Source organism: Girardinichthys multiradiatus, chromosome Y, assembly GCF_021462225.1.
Source record: "Girardinichthys multiradiatus isolate DD_20200921_A chromosome Y, DD_fGirMul_XY1, whole genome shotgun sequence".
NCBI lineage: Eukaryota > Metazoa > Chordata > Actinopteri > Cyprinodontiformes > Goodeidae > Girardinichthys > Girardinichthys multiradiatus.
In genome coordinates, this window is record NC_061818.1 from 4,447,192 (window position 1) to 4,455,674 (window position 8,483).

The window sequence follows — 8,483 nt, forward strand, 5'->3', positions numbered from 1 at the left end:
AGAAGATGGAAAACCACATTCTTATAAAACAAAAGTTGAAGAAGACACAAAACCCTGACAAGACATTTCTCAAACCCTTATACCAGATTCATGTGTTGTGTTTGTAGATGGCTCAGCATCTAAAGATGAATATGGAAAGAATAGAGTTGGTTATGCAGTAACAACCATCGATAGGATAATAGAAGCTAAATCTCTACCCAGTACATGCTCAGCCCAAACAGCAGAATTATATGCTGTAGTAAGAGCATGTGAATTATATGAGGGACAAATACTTACTATATACACAGACAGCCAATACGTTTTCAGATCAGTACATCACCATGCTAAGATTTGGTAAAATAGAGGTTTTAAAACATCATCAGGAACAGAATTAACACATTGAAAAGATTATTATCAGCAATACAGCTACCTGGTAAAATAGCATTCTGTAAATGTAAGGCTCACCAAACAGATTCTAGCACGGAAACAAAGGGGAAAACCTTTGCAGACATAACTGCAAAGAAAGCTGCAACAGAACCCCTAAACACTAAAAATGTCAGATCTGCTATTTATAGACACAGACGTGCTGAAAGACGCCCAACAGTCAGCACCCAAGACAGAAATAAAGGCCTGGCTAAAGAGAGGAGCACAGAAAAAAGATGACATCTATCAGAGAGAAGATAAACCAATCCTCCCAAAAAATTTATACAACACAGCGGCTACAGTGACACATTGGGAAGACCCACGTGTCAAGGGGGGAATATGTCACATCTGGTAAAGCATTAATTCTACACTATAAATTTTTCTGACTATGTAAATAATTTTTGCAGATCATGCATAATTTGTTGCAAACACGGGGGAAGAAATATTGCCTAGTTGCAATAGATGAACCTAGTGACACATTTCTTCCCCACATATGGTATCCCACAGATTATAAGGTCAGATAATGGAACTCATTTTGTAAATAGTGTAATAGAACTAAGTTCTAAAGCATTAGGGTTTCAGTTAAAGATTAAGGAAAACAATGGAAGAAACATGGAGGCCATGGCCCGAATGCCTATCCCTGGTTAAATTATGGATGAGAATAACTCCAAATCAAATTGGTCTTACTCCATTTGCCACCTACTGTACATCATTGTATAACTCCACCCACTATATTCTGAGCCTGAGATCACGTGACACCAAGTTGCTGATGTAAATTTGTATTCTCAAAGAAATAGTACATGGCAGACCGTTTTCTCTGCCCTCTGACATGAATGAAATAGAGAAAGCACAACAGGAAACTTCATTAGCTGAGTGGATGAATAAAATGTTGCAGACAAAAGAAAAACAAATGTCCAGTGGTCTGCCGATAATCTCTGCTCCTATCCCACAGAACAAACTGAGGCCTGGAGACCTGGTCCTGATTAAGATACTCCACCGGAAGGATTGGAGCACTCCTCGGTGGAAAGGGCCGTTTCAAGTACTCCTGAGAACGCCCACAGCTCTGCAAATAGCAGAGAGGCCTTCCTGGATCCATAAAAGCCACTGTAAGCCAGTTTTGCCGTTACAGGAGCCAGATCAACCGACGGGGTAGCAGAAGGAAGTCCGGGTTCAAAGGAGTTGGAGGACCCATAGGGCCCAGCGTCTCAAACCGGTGAAGAAAAGAGCTGATCTGCGCCCAATTATAAAATGGCTCTCTGTAAGATGTGGACAGGACTGATAAGCCTGAGCTTAATTCTGGTAGCAGGACTCTTTCTCTGTCTAAAGCAGGATCCACAGGAGGTGATACCGCACCAGAAGAGATGGACATCTGATGGAATGCATCTCAGACCACTGACGGAAGAACATGATGCACATCCATTCCTACAGAATTTCTGGTATCGTTCACGGTGGCATATGCAACACTGAACTAGGTAGAAATGCACGAAAATGAAGGGAACGATTATGATGACATGTTGTAAATAAATCACATCAAAAGCCTGAGTGTACTCATACATTGTATTTCATAAAATGACCTTACAGCAGAAAATCGAAAGAAGTTGTTGCTTAAGTGAAATGAGAAAAAGTACAATGATGACATAAACAGGGCAGATTTTTAAATTATTTTATTTTTATGATTTCAAGTATTATTCTTTCATTTTTATGATTTCAAGTATTAATCAACATTTAACTTTTAATGGTCGCCGAGGGCAGCGTATGAGTATTTCCCACAAAATATAATCTGTTTACCGTCCGTGGGTTTTCGCTCATACAGAGTATTTTTCTTAATCGTTTTTATATTAAATGTTTTTACTTGTGATAAAAGGAGGGACTGTTGGATGGGTGCGATGACTTGTTATCACTCATGTAAAAACTTTGTGCTGTAATGCACCTGCAGTCTGATGATACGACAACAAAGTCGATCATCGACCTCCTGCCTAGGGTGTCCTGGTGCCAAGTGCACTGATGGACACCCTTATGTTTGAACATGGTGTTCGTTATGGACAATCCGTGACTAGCACAGAAGTCCAATAACAAAACACCACTCGGATTCAGATCGGGGAGGCCATTCCTCCCGATCACGCCTCTCCAGGTGTCACTGTCGTTCCCCACGTGGGCGTTGAAGTCCCCCAGCAGAATAATGGAGTCCCCGGGAGGGGCACTTTCCAGCACCCCCGAAAGGGACGCCAAGAAGGCAGGGTACTCTGCACTACCACTCGGCCCGTAGGCTGAAATGATAATCAGAGACCTCTCCCCAACCCGAAGGCGCAGGGATACAACCCTCTCATCCACTGGGGTAAACCCCAACACGAGACGGCTGAGCTGGGGGGCAACAAGCAAACCCACACCAGCCCGCCGCCTCTCCCCGTGGGCCACTCCAGAGTAGAAGAGAGTCCAACCCCTCTCAAGGAGATGGGTTCCAGAGCCCACGCTGTGCGTGGAGGCGAGCCCGACTATTTCTAGTCGATATCTCTCGACCTCCCGCACAAGCTCAGGCTCCTTCCCCCCCAGCGAGGTGACATTCCACGTCCCTAGAGCCAGCCTAAGCATCCGGGGATCGGGCCGTTGAGGTCTCCACCTTCGTCCGCCACCCAATCCTCTTTGCACCGGTCCCTCACGGTTCCCCCTGCAGGTGGTGGGCCCACTGGGGGGTATTTCAACATTTCAAATAAAATATTTCACTAAAATGTTTACCAACTTTTACTTTTGTTTTCTAATTAAAAAAAAAAAAAAAAAAGTGTGAAGTCATAAATCTGTGAATTTACAAGAACTGTTAAATCAGTGTGTGGGTATCTAAGCAAGATCAAACATGTTAACCTGAGGGGGGAGGGGGGATTAGTAAGCTAAAGAGAAAGCAATTTACAATAAATGTTAAGAGACCTTTTTAAATTTACATATAACATACACAAATATTGCTTGGTAATTACAAAGAGCTGTACAGCTCCATATTCACCTTGTGTTTAACAACAGACTAGGAAAGACACTGAAAATTAAACAAGCTATCACTGGAGCATATTCAGTAGAGGAATGTGAAAATGCAGTGGCTCCACACCTTCTCGTGCTCAGTCATTCTGAAACAACCCGCACTCTACAAAAGTAAGCACATATTGTTTAGGTTTTTATTTAAGCAAACTGATGAAATCAGTGCAATAGATTTGTAGAAAGAAAAAAATAAATGTTTTGCATTTCCTTGATTAGGTTACAAACAACGATTAATCTCTTGTGAATTTATATATAATTATGAGATACTATCTCATAATAATGGGATAGCTAAGTCGATATGTGTGCCCTCAATGTTTAACTCGTTCCTACAACCTTGTAAAAAAAATTATATATAAATATATTGTCGAGGTAGGAAAACTTTACTGGCCGTCAGTTAGCTCTTACATTACTCCTCACCTCTCATCGACTCTTTTTATTTGGCACCCCAAAGGACAATCCTCAGTGAGAGATCAGTTGTACGTTTCCACAAGTTTATTAAAACCAATCTGAATTCAGAGAGGAGACCTCACACTTACACGGGTACCTGGAAACGTCTGTGTGTTGTCTCCTTTGGAGGTGCGCCACAATACCTTTATATACCCCTCGCTGCTATGCAGTACACATTGTTGAGGTATTTAATGCTATCACTGATATCCTTGTGGCCTCAACCTCTCCCAGTCCGGATGTCGTGAGAAAGAACAGATGAAGAGCAGGAAATTAAGATTAATGCAAGTTTTGTTTGGAAGATAATAAGTCCAATGATTTCTAATGCAAAATGAATATACAAAATAACACAATGAAGGAAAATTACAATGAGAAGAGAGAATTTATGTAAGGGCCCTTACAGAGAGAGATGGATTTTCAGCAAAGCATGGCTGTCTTTACCCAGATGTCTCTGTCATTACAAGTTTTCAGTACATCTTTATACTGTGGACTTCAAAGCTTACTGACTGTGCCTTCCCTTTTTCCATCAGGTGTTGTAAATCAGCCAAGCTCCCTTGTGGCATCTATACCACGGCCAAAAGTTGACATTTATTGCTTTATTGTCCCTACAGCCAGCTTTTACGGCTTGCAGCTGCCGAGAGAACCTAACCCCTGTTTCACCCTTGTGCCACCCTGACCCCTGCTGTGATCTCTCCCCAAGGCTCACTCATGTTAAGTCTCAGTTTAATGTTCTCACATGCAAACTAAATTAATAACATGAAATTACATGATTTTAATTCTCAACAACATACACAATCATTCTGTCTGCGGACGCCTCCCAGCAACAATACAACAGTTCCTTATATACAAATAAGGAGTGCTTCTGGTTATTTTCTTCTGGTAAACTCACCTTCCCTGTCTCCTTCACCCCCATCCTCCATCTATTTACGACCTTGCCCTCTCTATAGCCTTTCTCCCTTGTCATTCACTAATTTATGACCTTGGACTCTCTATGCTTCACTCCCTAAGCTTTCACTCCCCTATATCTGCACCTTCCAGTTACACACATAGTTTATATTCTACATTACACACATAGATAGTTTATATTCTACAATATATACCATTACACATGTATACACTTACCGGCCACTTTATTAGGTACACCTTGCTTGTACTGGGTTGGACCCCCTTAATCCTTCGTGGCATGGATTCAACAAGGTACCGGAACATTCCTCACAGAGTTTGGTTCATATTGACATGATAGCATCACACAGATGCTGCAGATTTGTCGGCTGAACATCCATGATGCAGATCTCCCGTTCCACCACATCCCAAATGTACTCTATTGGATTGAGTTCTGGTTACTGTGGAGGCCATTTGAGTACAGTGAACTCATTGTCATTTTCAAGAAACCAGTCTGAGATGATTCATGTATTGTTTACATGGAGCTACCTACTTGGAAAACCACATTATCCTAGTATACCTGAAAATTTACTATTCTGCAGAAGGCTGCAATACCTGTGGAGAAGATTTTGATGTTTGCAACTGGCCTGACATCTTTTCCTCAATCTGGCTTGGAACCATTGCCACAAATAAAGTTCCTGGATGACTCTCCATTCCGAATGGCAAACACATGTTCAAATTGGTTGAAATTACCACTACAGTGTTTTTAAGTCACAAATGGACTTGGTTGTCTATAAACCATATGGCTGTATAACCCCCAAAGCAGGGGTCGGCAACCTTTTAAATTCCAGGAGCTCCCCATGACCAACACTGCTAAAATATACGATTTGTCTAGAGCTGCAATAAAAATATAAACATTTTAAGATTTATTTTGGAAGCTAAGGAAATTAAACAAAAATCTATTTCCATTTAATGATTTAGAACAAAACTAAACTTTTACAGCCTTCTACTACTGGTGCCCTTCTGTTGTAAATATTCTCTGGAGCTACTGCATAAAACATATAGAACTGCTAAAATGACTCTTTTTCATTGGCATTATAATTAAAAACATTTCTCACTCAAAGCTACAGTTGAGGGGCCAAAGAGCCACATGGGGCTCTGGAGCCGCAGGTTGCAGACCTTAGCTTGGCCTCTAAAAATGTTGCTTGTTCTTTGTCGCTATTATAGGTGCACCTAAAGGTGCAGTTGTTTTTGTTAAAACACTTCGGTTGTGGTATGTGAGCATGTTTTTTTTCCCACAGGATTTTGACAAATGTGTTTCATACATTATTTTTATTCATTTATTTCACACGTATAAATATTGAAGCTGTGTGACAAATAGTGTACATGTTTCAGACATTTTTTGTACATGTTCCTCCACCATTACAATAATCCTTCAATTCATAGGTGAGCAATTTGTTTAGTTCCAGATACAGTTCAGTTGAAGATTGACAAGATTGGTTTCTGTTAATGATTGTGCTCCAAGTCTAAGTGTTCCTCTTGTCAGGTGAACCATAGGAAAGGCATCCAGTTCATACTGTTCAATGTTAAATCCACAATCTCTGAAGCCAAACCTATGATAAACAAAAGATTTGATTACATTTATTTAAAACAAATTCTATCAGCAAAGTTATGCCTATAGTAGAGCTCAGTGGGCACTTCTCCTGGACATGATGCTGTTCTGGAGGGGCGTATCCTTGGACTGTTCCACAGTCCACACACTCATCCAAGTCCCTCTGAACAACATCAGCAAAGCAATATCTCCGCAGACACTGATGCTCTTGACTCCTGTTGAAGTATCCGGCATCTCTATGCCTGCAATTAGCTCCATCCAGAACTGACACCTGTAGAAATCGATAAAAAAGTGTTATAATTTTAAGCATATCCATGTTTGAATGAAGGTTACTCATAATTAAATTACTTTATGAAGACCACTTACCTTCCCTTTATGAATATGGACCACCAGGACTCAATACTCTGGTAGTTTGTGGATGAGCCTATTGGGACCCACAGCCATGGATTACAACATGCGGTACGAACTTTTCTGGAACTTTCAAAAAAATCACATTAACCTACTTCCAGCCAGCCAGGAAAGGGGATAACAGCGGACTTCCCGTGATGTCACTGGATGTATAAAAACACCCCCTTTCGATCTATTCCAAGGTCTCTAGAGGATTGGGACAGGAGAGGCACAGCGCGCCGTCTCTCTTTGCAGGCAAACAGACATAACTCTTCAAACTGGATCCAAGAGTCTCATACGATCATATGCACTAAGTTACGTACGAATGAATTGCTGTTTGTGTATCCGGTATTCATTCATGAACGGGGGTAATTAACGTACAAGCGTTGCTTGGCTCTCTGAAGTCTACAGAATCAAACTGAGTTATAAAGTTCCCAGCAGAGACGAGTGGAGCGGTTTTCCCGGTCTGAAGGAGGGACAACGGGACCGCGGCACCGTGGTTGCAGCTGTAGCGTGCAGTTTGGCCGGCCGACAGAGCGAGCTGCCCTTCCACCCACAGCTACAGAGGTTACCTGGAAGCTAACCCTTTTGTTCACTGTAGAAGCTTTCTTCAAACTTCATCGCCCGGACAACTTCTCAGCATGGTTCACATACGAGGTTAGGTTTGGGCAGAGTGGTAGAAGCAGTTTAGAATGAAATAATCTAAACGCTTTTCATTTTATGAAGTTTGGTTTTGTTTGTGTTGAAATCAGCTATCTCAGAGCTAGCAGGCTATCTGCTCAGCACGTGCTCAGTTTTGTGTTCCGTGTTTGTACTCTTACTCGTCTTGTACTCGTCGTCTTCCGCTTTATCCGGGACCGGGTCACAGCGGCAGCAGACTCAGCAGAGACACCCAGATGTCCCTCTCCCCAGACACCTCCTCCGGGGGGAGCCCAGGGCATTCCCAGGCCAGCCGAGAGACATAGTCCCTCCAGTGTGTCCTGGGCCATCCCCTTGGCCTCCTCCCGGTGGGACGTGCCTGGAATATGTTGTGAAAATTTCTTTTTAATGCTCTGAACTTCCCTTACCTCTCTCCCCTCTGACCTCTGTGTTTTGTTACCCTAGAGGAGTTGGTCTGTAAAACCATTATCAGAAGTTTAATGGTTAAAACACATCCTTTAGGGTGAGGTCTCAGGAAGAGCAGACGGTCTGCTCGTAAATGACTTTGTTACCTCTGACCCGAGGAGGGACTAGGGCCATAAAGCACAAACTCTTTTAAGTTGAGGTAACACCCACATACTCTTTAAATACTGTGTGTAAATGTTGATCGGGGGTCTGCATCACTGACCAAGCTCAGTGACAGGGTCTTCAAATGCTGAATGCCTTTAAATAAAACTTATAAAGACAAAGTCAGGTTTTTCTCTTTTAATGAGTTAATTTCTCTCCCACTTTGATAAGAAAATTCCACAACAAACACCTCCCGAGGAAGGTGTCCAGGAGGCATCCGGTATAGATGCCCGAGCCACCTCAACTGGCTCCTCTCGATGTGGAGGAGCAGCGGCTCTACTGCGAGCCCCTCCTGGATGGCCGAGCTCCTCACCCTATCTCTAAGGGAGTGCCCAGCCACCCTGCGGAGGAAGCTCATTTCAGCCGCTTGTATTCGGGATCTCGTTCTTTCAGTCATGACCCAAAGTTCATGGCCATAGGTGAGGGTAGGAACGTAGACCGACCGGTAAATCGAGAGCTTCGCTTTTCA

At 42.6% G+C, this 8,483-nt stretch overlaps 1 long non-coding RNA gene across 1 annotated transcript; it reads right to left on the reverse strand.

Annotated features, from left to right (window-relative positions):
* Positions 1–6,062: 6,062 nt before the first annotated feature.
* LOC124864782 lies at positions 6,063–7,046 on the reverse strand. The gene is made up of 2 exons (XR_007037362.1): positions 6,728–7,046; positions 6,063–6,632 (listed from the first exon to the last, which is right to left on the reverse strand). It is a non-coding gene; the product is annotated as an uncharacterized LOC124864782 (long non-coding RNA).
* Positions 7,047–8,483: the final 1,437 nt, after the last annotated feature.